The 9918-nt window shown below is 25.9% G+C and overlaps 1 long non-coding RNA gene across 2 annotated transcripts; it reads right to left on the minus strand.

Moving 5' to 3' along the window:
* Nucleotides 1-2756: 2756 nt before the first annotated feature.
* On the minus strand, nt 2757-9272 carry LOC111211351. 2 transcript variants are annotated; one of them, XR_007325386.1, is made up of 4 exons: nt 9017-9268; nt 6704-8904; nt 6471-6591; nt 2757-3058 (listed from the first exon to the last, which is right to left on the minus strand). It is a non-coding gene; the product is annotated as an uncharacterized LOC111211351 (long non-coding RNA). The 2 variants fall into 2 exon arrangements; XR_007325385.1 differs by lacking the exon at nt 2757-3058 and having other exon boundaries at nt 6461-6591; nt 9017-9272.
* Nucleotides 9273-9918: the final 646 nt, after the last annotated feature.

The raw sequence follows: 9918 nt of genomic DNA on the forward strand, positions 1-9918 counted from the left end.
AAATGTCAAGTTTCCGAGGATAAACAGGAAGATCGAGGAAAAAAAGAATATTTCCGCGAAGCGATAAAGTCGGCCGAGGGCAGAAAAGGAAAGAGCAAACCGCCTCTTGGAGAGTATATAAGGATGTCGAAGGTGGAGGAACAGAGAGACGCAATTCTTTTTACTCTTAGAACTCTTTGCTCTTAGAAATTTTAGGCATTATTCTTGACATGTTCTGTTTCTACGACTGGCACCCGACTACGAGACAAACTCGCACAGGCAGTTCGATCACTTGGATCAATCTTTCAATCGAACTACGTTCGGCTTGATCCTCGAAAGGGGTACGTAGGTAGCCTTTCATAAGGTTCAGTCCGAAATCAAATAAAAACCTTTTTCGTGTCTTTTTTGTCTTTTTGTTATCGAGCTGCGACTCAACTAGGTTTAAGGTTTTAGGTTGCTAGAACTATGTAACTCGCTGACAGCTCTTGCAGCCAAAGATTTTATAATCTCTTGTAATGATCACAACGCTCTTACGCGGATTTGAAATAAGATCTACCTTTTCTATAAATTCGTTTTGTTATCTATTCATATTTTCCGCAATTATTTGGTCACTTGTCGTTAGCTCTCGCAGAGAATCTGGGACCTCAGGGAAACTTAGGGTTTCTTGACTTTCCTCCGATTACGGAAATCGACGGTGTGAATTTCGGTTCCCACAAGTGTGTAGTGCAACTGCAACACCAAACATTCTTTAGTGTTTTAGAGCATGTTCCTTTGGGCTTTTTTCCAGGGTTGGCACATGCATAAAGTTTAAAGAATAAAACAAATTAAAAGATGACGGAGTATATTAATATTAATTTAATGGAAATGATGCTAGAGGATTGGATGGAACGTAAGCTATATATGACATACATTCATGAAGACTACCAAGACAAATCAGAACAATATAAAATATAGCAAATTTCTATGCCGACATTGTAAAACTCCACAGTAAAAAAATGCTTTGTGTGTTTATTGTAGGGAACCTATGAACATATACATATATATAGGTCTTTGAAGACTATTTTTAGAATTATCCAGAAAAAAAAACTGTTTTAAATTGATTGGTTAGATTTTTTTCTTTATATCCTAAAATATTTATGTTAAATTTTATTCAAAACATTCATTTTCGTTTTTGATACAGTAAGTCAGCACATAAAAATATCTATTAACGACAACCTTTTATATATATATATATATATATATATATGTGTGTGTGTGTAACTTTGAATGATTAAATATGTAGATAAAATAAACTAGCAATAGATTAGCTACCAGTTTTAGCATTTACTAATTTCTCATCAATATCCTTAAATGTAAACATGTATATATGTCCCTGAAAAATTGTCGCATGATAATCCGAAGAATCTGAAAGTATAATTATTGGTAACTTTTATTCTCCTTATATTCTAATATATTTATGATAAAAAGTTCCAAAATTTTAATTTAATTTTTTTGATAGAATATATCACCACCTAAAAGTACCCAATAATGACAGCCATATATACATGAGTAACTTTGAAAGATTAAATATGGGCCAAATTAAACTAGCAAAGAGTTAGCTACAATATATTTTTTTTATAACTTATTTTAGATGAGAAAATATAGTCTTCGATTCTTAATGGATTTAAAGTCGGGCATATGTTATTTGAAGTGAAATATTATTGTAGGTACTAATTTACATAACAGTTCTAATTTACCAAAAAGTATTTTTATAGAGAAATAAATGAAGAAAAATAAGTTTTTTATTATTTGCCAAACATAGACTTCCGTAAGAAATATATATAATAATCAAAATATTGTAAAGACTGTCATAAGAGAAAATACAATATAATAAAAATTATTTATCTAATATGAACTAGCCCCTACGTAGCCATTATATTATTTATTGGTTTTCAAAATGACATATTTTATGCGAGAAATACTTAATAATAATAGTGTTATAAACCACCATTTGCCAAGATAAAACATGATCACAATGTCAGTAATATCGTAAGCATTATTGAAGCCTCATCCTTAAATTCAATGAAAAAACTTGTTCTTCCTTGTTCATATCAATAATATATTGTTTCATGTAAGGTGCATAAACACCAAGTTATGTATTTTCAGTTATTGTACAATAAAAAAAATTGTAATTAGTAATGGTGTAAATATGATATATTATTTTTTTAGAAAAAATCAGTTTTGTCATTCATATATTAAATAAATTATTTTATGTCAAATAAAAAAATCATTTCTTTCCTGGCTTATATATTAATTAATCCAAACTTTGGCTTTCAACTTGTTCTTGGTAAATAATTTGATGAATATAAGATATGGATTATATAATGCAAATGTATTCTAGAAGTAAAATAATAAAACAATATAAAAATGTTGAGAATGGTTAAGAATAATTAGCGATTGAGTTCATGGTGGAAACAAAACAATGTTTTGTTTATATTCATACAAAATTTATATATTAATTTTTATCATAAAATTTTAGTGGGACCATATTTGAGAAGACCCATGTCCTTATGGATTATTTTACAGTATATTATTTTATTAACTTAAACAATTGTGTTATATTTTGAATCGGTCAAGTCCGAGACATGTGAAAATTGTTAATTTTTGTGTTAATTAATTCATTTAATATTAATTTATATAATTTATAATATATTTTGAAGTTATATCTTTTTATTTTATTTAATTTACAAAGTACTTACAACATTTAAATTTCAGTTAAACAGTCTACAGTGGTTTTATTCTGATTTTGTATAAAATTTATAAACTTCTTGAATACAATTGAAGAAAGTGAGAAAGACAACTATATATATTGATCTTTCAAAGAAATTCCAAAACATTTGGTACATGATACTAGCTGCTCCTGCTCATGTGGAATGAGAATTTCTATTTATTATATAAATTTTGAATAATAGAAGAATGAAAATAATTGGAATATATAATTATAGAAATTCTCTTCAGAAAAAAATTCAACGGCCCCAAATACTAGCAAATACAAGTCTTCTCACAATCCGCTTTGGTGCTTCGGCAATGTGTAGTGGAACTGCAACACCAAACATTCTTTGGTGTTTTAGAGCATGATCCTTTGGGCTTTTTTTCAGATTGACACTTGCATAAAGTTTAAAGAATAAAACAAATTAAAAGATGATGAAGTATATTAATACTAATTTAATGGTGCTAGAGGATTGGATGGAAGTAAGCAATATATCACATACATTCACGAAGACTAGCAAGACAAATGAGAACAATACAGAATGTAGCAAATTTCGATGCCAACATTGTAAACCTTCACAGTAAAAAAATGCTTTGTGTGTTTATTGTAGGGAACCTTAAGTATGAACATATACATATATATATATATATATATATATATATATAGGTTTTTGAAGACCTATTAACGACAACCATATATATATATATGTAACGTTGAATTGTTGTATATGTGGATAAAATCAACTAGCTAGCTACCAATTTTAGCATTTACTAATTTCTCATAAATATCCTTAAATGTGAATATGTATATTTGTTCCTGAAAATTTGTTGAATGATAATCCGAAGAATCTGAAAGTATAATTATTGGTAACTTTTATTCTCCTTATATTCTAATATATTTATGTTAAAAAGTTCCAAAATTTTCATTCAATTTTTAGATATGATATATCACCACCTAAAAGTACCCAATAATGACAGCCATATATATATGAGTAACTTTGAAATATTAAATATGGGGCCAAATTAAATTATCAAAGAGTTAGCAACTATATATATTTTTACTAACTTATTTTAGATGAAAAAATATAGTTTTCGATTCTTAATGGATTTATCTATATATATATTATGAAAGTCTGGCATATGTTGGTTGAAGTGAAATATTATTCTAGGTACTAATTTACATAACAGTTCTAATTTACCAAAAAGTATTTTTATATAGAAATAAATAAATAAAAATAAGTTTTAAATTATTTGCCAAACATATATTTCTGCAAGAAATATATATAATAATCAAAATATTGTAAGGACTGTCATAAGAGAAAATACAATATAATAAAAATTATGTATCTAATATGAACTAACGCCTACGTAGCCATTATATTATTTATTGGTTTTCAAAATGACATATTTTATGCGAGAAATACTTGATAATAATAGTGCTATAAACCACAATTTGCAAAGATAAAACATGATCACAATGTCAGTAGTATCATAAGCATTATTGAAGCCTCATCCAAAAATTCAATGAAAAAACTTTCTTATCAAATTAAAAGATGATGGAGTTTATTAATATTAATTTAATGGTAATGATGCTAGAGGATTGGATGGAAGTAAACTATATATCACATACATTCATGAAGACTAGCAAGACAAATGAGAACAATACAGAATATAGCAAATTTCGACGCCGACATTGTAAACCCTTCACGGTAAAAAAATGTTTTGTGTGTTTATTGTAGGGAACCTTAAGTATGAACATATACATATATATAGGTCTTTGAAGACTATTTTTAGAATTATCCAGAAAAACTGTTTTAAATTGATTGGTTATTTTTTTACTTCATACCCTAAAATATTTATGTTAAATTTTATTCAAAACATTCATTTTCGTTTTTGATACAGTACGTCAGCACCTAAAAATACCGATTAACGACAACCATATATATATATATATATATATATAGTGTAGCTTTGAATGGTTAAATATGTGGATAAAATCAACTAGCTAGCTACCAATTTTAGCATTTACTAATTTCTCATCAATATCCTTAAATGTGAACATGTATATATGTCCTTGAAAAATTGTCGCATAATAATCCGAAGAATATGAAAGTATAATTATTGGTAAATTTTATTCTCCTTATATTCTAATATATTTATGTTAAAAAGTTCCAAAATTTTCATTTAATTTTTTGATAGGATATATCACAACCTAAAAGTACCCAATAATGACAGCCATATATATATGAGTAACTTTGAAAGATTAAATATGTGGCCAAATTAAATTATCAAAGAGTTAGCTACTATATTTTTTTTTACTAACTTATTTTAGATGAAAAAAAATGTAGTCTTCGATTCTTAATAGATTTATCTATACATATTTTATGAAAGTCTGGCATATGTTGTTCGAAGTGAATTATTATTCTAGGTACTAATTTACATAACAGTTCTAATTTACTAAAAAGTATTTTTATATAGAAATAAATGAACAAAAATAAGTCTTTTTATTATTTGCCAAACATAGATTTCCGCAAGAAATATATATAATAATCTAAATATTGGAAGGACTGTCATAAGAGAAAATACAATATAATAAAAATTATGTATCTAATATGAATTAACGCCTACGTAGCCATTATATTATTTATTGGTTTTCAAAATGACATATTTTATACGAGAAATACATATTAATAATAGTGCTATAAACCACAATTTGCCAAGATAAAACATGATCACAATGTCAGTAGTATCATAAGCATTATTGAAGCCTCATCTTTAAATTCAATGAAAAAACTTTCTCATCAATGACCTTTTTCATATCAATAATATATTGTTTCCTGTAAGATGCGTAAACACCAAGTTACGTATTTTCAGTTATTGTACAATAAAAAAATATGTAATTAGAAATGGTGTAAATATGATATATTATTTGTTTAGCAAAAATCAGTTTTATCATTCATATTTTAAATAAATTATTTTAGGTCAAATAAAAAAACATTTTTTTTCTTGGCTTATATATTATTTTATCTAAACTTTGGCTTTCAACTTGTTCTTGTTAAATAATTTGATGAATATAAGATATGGATTATATAATGCAAATGTATTCTAGAAGTAAAATGATAAAACAATATCAAAATGTTGTGAACGGTTAAGAATAATTAGCGATTGAGTTCATGGTGGAAACAAAACAATGTTTTGTTTATATTTATACAAAATTTATATATTAATGTTTATTATAAAATTTTAGTGGGACCATATTTGATAAGACCCACGTCCTTATGGATTATTTTACAGCATATTATTTTATTATGTTAAACAATTGTGTTATATTTTGAATCGGTCAAGTCCGAGACATGTGAAAATTGTTAATTTTTGTGTTAATTAATTCATTTAATATTAATTTATAATATATTTTAAAGAGATAAATTTTTATTTTAATTAATTTACAAAGTACTTACAACATTTAAATTTCAGTTAAATAGTCTCTTGTGGTTTTATTCTCATTTTGTATAAAATTTATAAACTTCTTAAACACAATTGAAGAAAGTGAGAAAGACAACTATATATATTGATCTTTCAAAGAAATTCCAAAACATTTAGTACATAATACTACCTGCTCCTGCTCATGCGGAATAGGAATTTCAATTTATTATCTAAATTTTGAATAATAGAAGTATGAAAATAATTGGAATATATAATTGTAGAAATTCTCTTCAGAAAAATTCAACGGCCCCAGATATTACCAGATACACATCTTCTCACAATCCGCCTTGGTGCTTCGGCAGTGTGTAGTAGAACAGCAACACCAAACATTCTTTGGTGTTTTAGAGCATGTTCCTTTGGGCTTTTTTTCCAGATTGGCACCTGCATAAAGTTCAAAGAATAAAACAAATTAAAAGATGATGGAGTTTATTAATATTAATTTAATGGTAATGATGCTAGAGGATTGGATGGAAGTAAGCTATATATCACATACATTCATGAAGACTAGCAAGACAAATGAGAACAATACAAAATATAGCAAATTTTGACCCCGACATTGTAAACCTTCACAGTAAAAAAATGTTTTGTGTGTTTATTGTAGGGAACCTTAAATATGAACATTGAAGACTATTTTTAGAATTATCCAGAAAAACTGTTTTAAATTGATTGGTTATTTTCTTACTTCATATCCTAAAATATTTATGTTAAATTTTATTCAAAAAATTCATTTTCGTTTTTGATACAGTAAGTCAGCACCTAAAAATACCGATTAACGACAACCATATATATATATATAGTGTAGCTTTGAATGGTTAAATATGTGGATAAAATCAACTAGCTAGCTACCAATTTTAGCATTTACTAATTTCTCATCAATATCCTTAAATGTGAACATGTATATATGTCCCTGAAAAATTGTCGCATGATAATCCGAAGAATATGAAAGTATAATTATTGGTAACTTTTATTCTCCTTATATTCTAATCTATTTATGTTAAAAAGTTCCAAAATTTTCATTTAATTTTTTGATAGGATATATCACCACCTAAAAGTACCCAATAATGACGGCCATATATATATGAGTAACTTTGAAAGATTAAATATGTGGCCAAATTAAATTATCAAAGAGTTAGCTACTATATATTTTTTTACTAACTTATTTTAGATGAAAAAATATAGTCTTCGATTCTTAATAGATTTATCTATACATATTTTATGAAAGTCTGGCATATGTTGTTCGAAGTGAATTATTATTCTAGGTACTAATTTACATAACAGTTCTAATTTACCAAAAAGTATTTTTATATAGAAATAAATGAACAAAAATAAGTCTTTTTATTATTTGCCAAACATAGATTTCCGCAAGAAATATATATAATAATCTAAATATTGTAAGGACTGTCATAAGAGAAAATACAATATAATAAAAATTATGTATCTAATATGAACTAACGCTTACGTAGCCATTATATTACTTATTGGTTTTCAAAATGACATATTTTATGCGAGAAATACATAATAATAATAGTGCTATAAACGACAATTTGCCAAGATATAACATGATCACAATGTCAGTAATATCATAAGCATTATTTAAGCCTCATCTTTAAATTCAATGAAAAAACTTTCTCATCGATGACCTTGTTCATATCAATAATATATTGTTTCCTGTCAGATGCATAAACACCAAGTTATGTATTTTAAGTTATTGTACAATAAAAAAATATGTAACTAGAAATGGTGTAAATATGATATATTATTTGTTTAGCAAAAATCAGTTTTATCATTCATATATTAAATAAATTATTTTAGGTCAATTAAAAAAATCATTTTTTTCTTGACTTATATATTATTTAATCTAAACTTTGGCTTTCAACTTGTTCTTGTTAAATAATTTGATGAATATAAGATATGGATTATATAATGCAAATGTATTCTAGAAGTAAAATGATAAAAAAATATAAAAATGTTGTGAATGGTTAAGAATAATTAGCGATTGAGTTCATGGTGGAAACAAAACAATGTTTTGTTTATATTCATACAAAATTTATATATTAATGTTTATTATAAAATTTTAGTGGGACCATATTTGAGAAGACCCACATCCTTATGGATTATTTTACAGTATATTATTTTATTATCTTAAAAAGTGTGTTATATTTTGAATCGGTCAAGTCCGAGACATGTGAAAATTATTAATTTTTGTGTTAATTAATTCATTTAATATTAATTTATAATATATTTTAAAGTGATATATCTTTATTTTATTTAATTTACAAAGTACTTACAACATTTAAATTTCAGTTAAACAGTCTACAGTGGTTTTATTCTCATTTTGTATAAAATTTATAAACTTTTTAAATACAATTGAAGAAAGTGAGAAAGACAACTATATATATTGATCTTTCAAAGAAATTCCAAAACATTTAGTACATAATACTAGCTGCTCCTGCTCATGTGGAATGGGAATTTCTATTTATTATCTAAATTTTGAATAATAGAAGTATGAAAATAATTGAAATATATAATTATAAAAATTCTCTTCAGAAAAATTCAACGGCCCCAGATACTACCAGATACAAATTTTCTCACAATCCGCTTTGGTGCTTCGGCAGTGTGTAGTGGAACTGCAACACCAAACATTCTTTGGTGTTTTAGAGCATGTTCCTTTGGGCTTTTTTTCCAGATTGGCACCTGCATAAAGTTTAAAGAATAAAACAAATTAAAAGATGATGGAGTTTATTAATATTAATTTAATGGTAATGATGCTAGATGATTGGATGGAAGTAAGCTATATATCACATACATTCATGAAGACTAGCAAGACAAATGAGAACAATACATAATATAGCAAATTTCGACGCCGACATTGTAAACCTTCACAGTAAGAAAATGTTTTGTGTTTTTATTGAAGGGAACCTTAAGTATGAACATATAAATATATATAGGTCTTTGAAGACTATTTTTAAAATTATCCAGAAAAACCGTTTAAATTGATTGGTTATTTTTTACTTCATATCCTAAAATATTTATGTTAAATTTTATTCAAAACATTCATTTTCGTTTTTGATACAGTAAGTCAGCACCTAAAAATACCGATTAACGACAACCATATATATATATATATATATATAGTGTAGCTTTGAATGGTTAAATATGTGGATAAAATCAACTAGCTAGCTACCAATTTTAGCATTTACTAATTTCTCATCAATATCCTTAAATGTGAACATGTATATATGTCCCTGAAAAATTGTCGCATGATAATCTGAAGAATATGAAAGTATAATTATTGGTAATTTTTATTCTCCTTATATTCTAATAAATTTATCTTAAAAAGTTCCAAAATTTTCATTTAATTTTTTGACAGAATATATCACCACCTAAAAGTACCCAATAATGACAACCATATATATATGAGTAACTTTGAAAGATTAAATATGTGGCCAAATTAAATTATCAAAGAGTTAGCTACTATATATTTTTTTACTACCTTATTTTAGATGAAAAAATATAGTCTTCGATTCTTAATGGATTTATCTATACATATTTTATGAGAGTCTGGCATATGTTGTTCGAAGTGAATTATTATTCTAGGTACTAATTTACATAACAGTTCTAATTTACCAAAAATTATTTTTATATAGAAATAAATAAACAAATTATTTGCCAAACATACGTTTCCGCAAGAAATATATATAATAATCA

The sequence above is a fragment of the Brassica napus genome, chromosome C6, assembly GCF_020379485.1.
Source record: "Brassica napus cultivar Da-Ae chromosome C6, Da-Ae, whole genome shotgun sequence".
In the NCBI taxonomy this organism is placed as follows: domain Eukaryota; kingdom Viridiplantae; phylum Streptophyta; class Magnoliopsida; order Brassicales; family Brassicaceae; genus Brassica; species Brassica napus.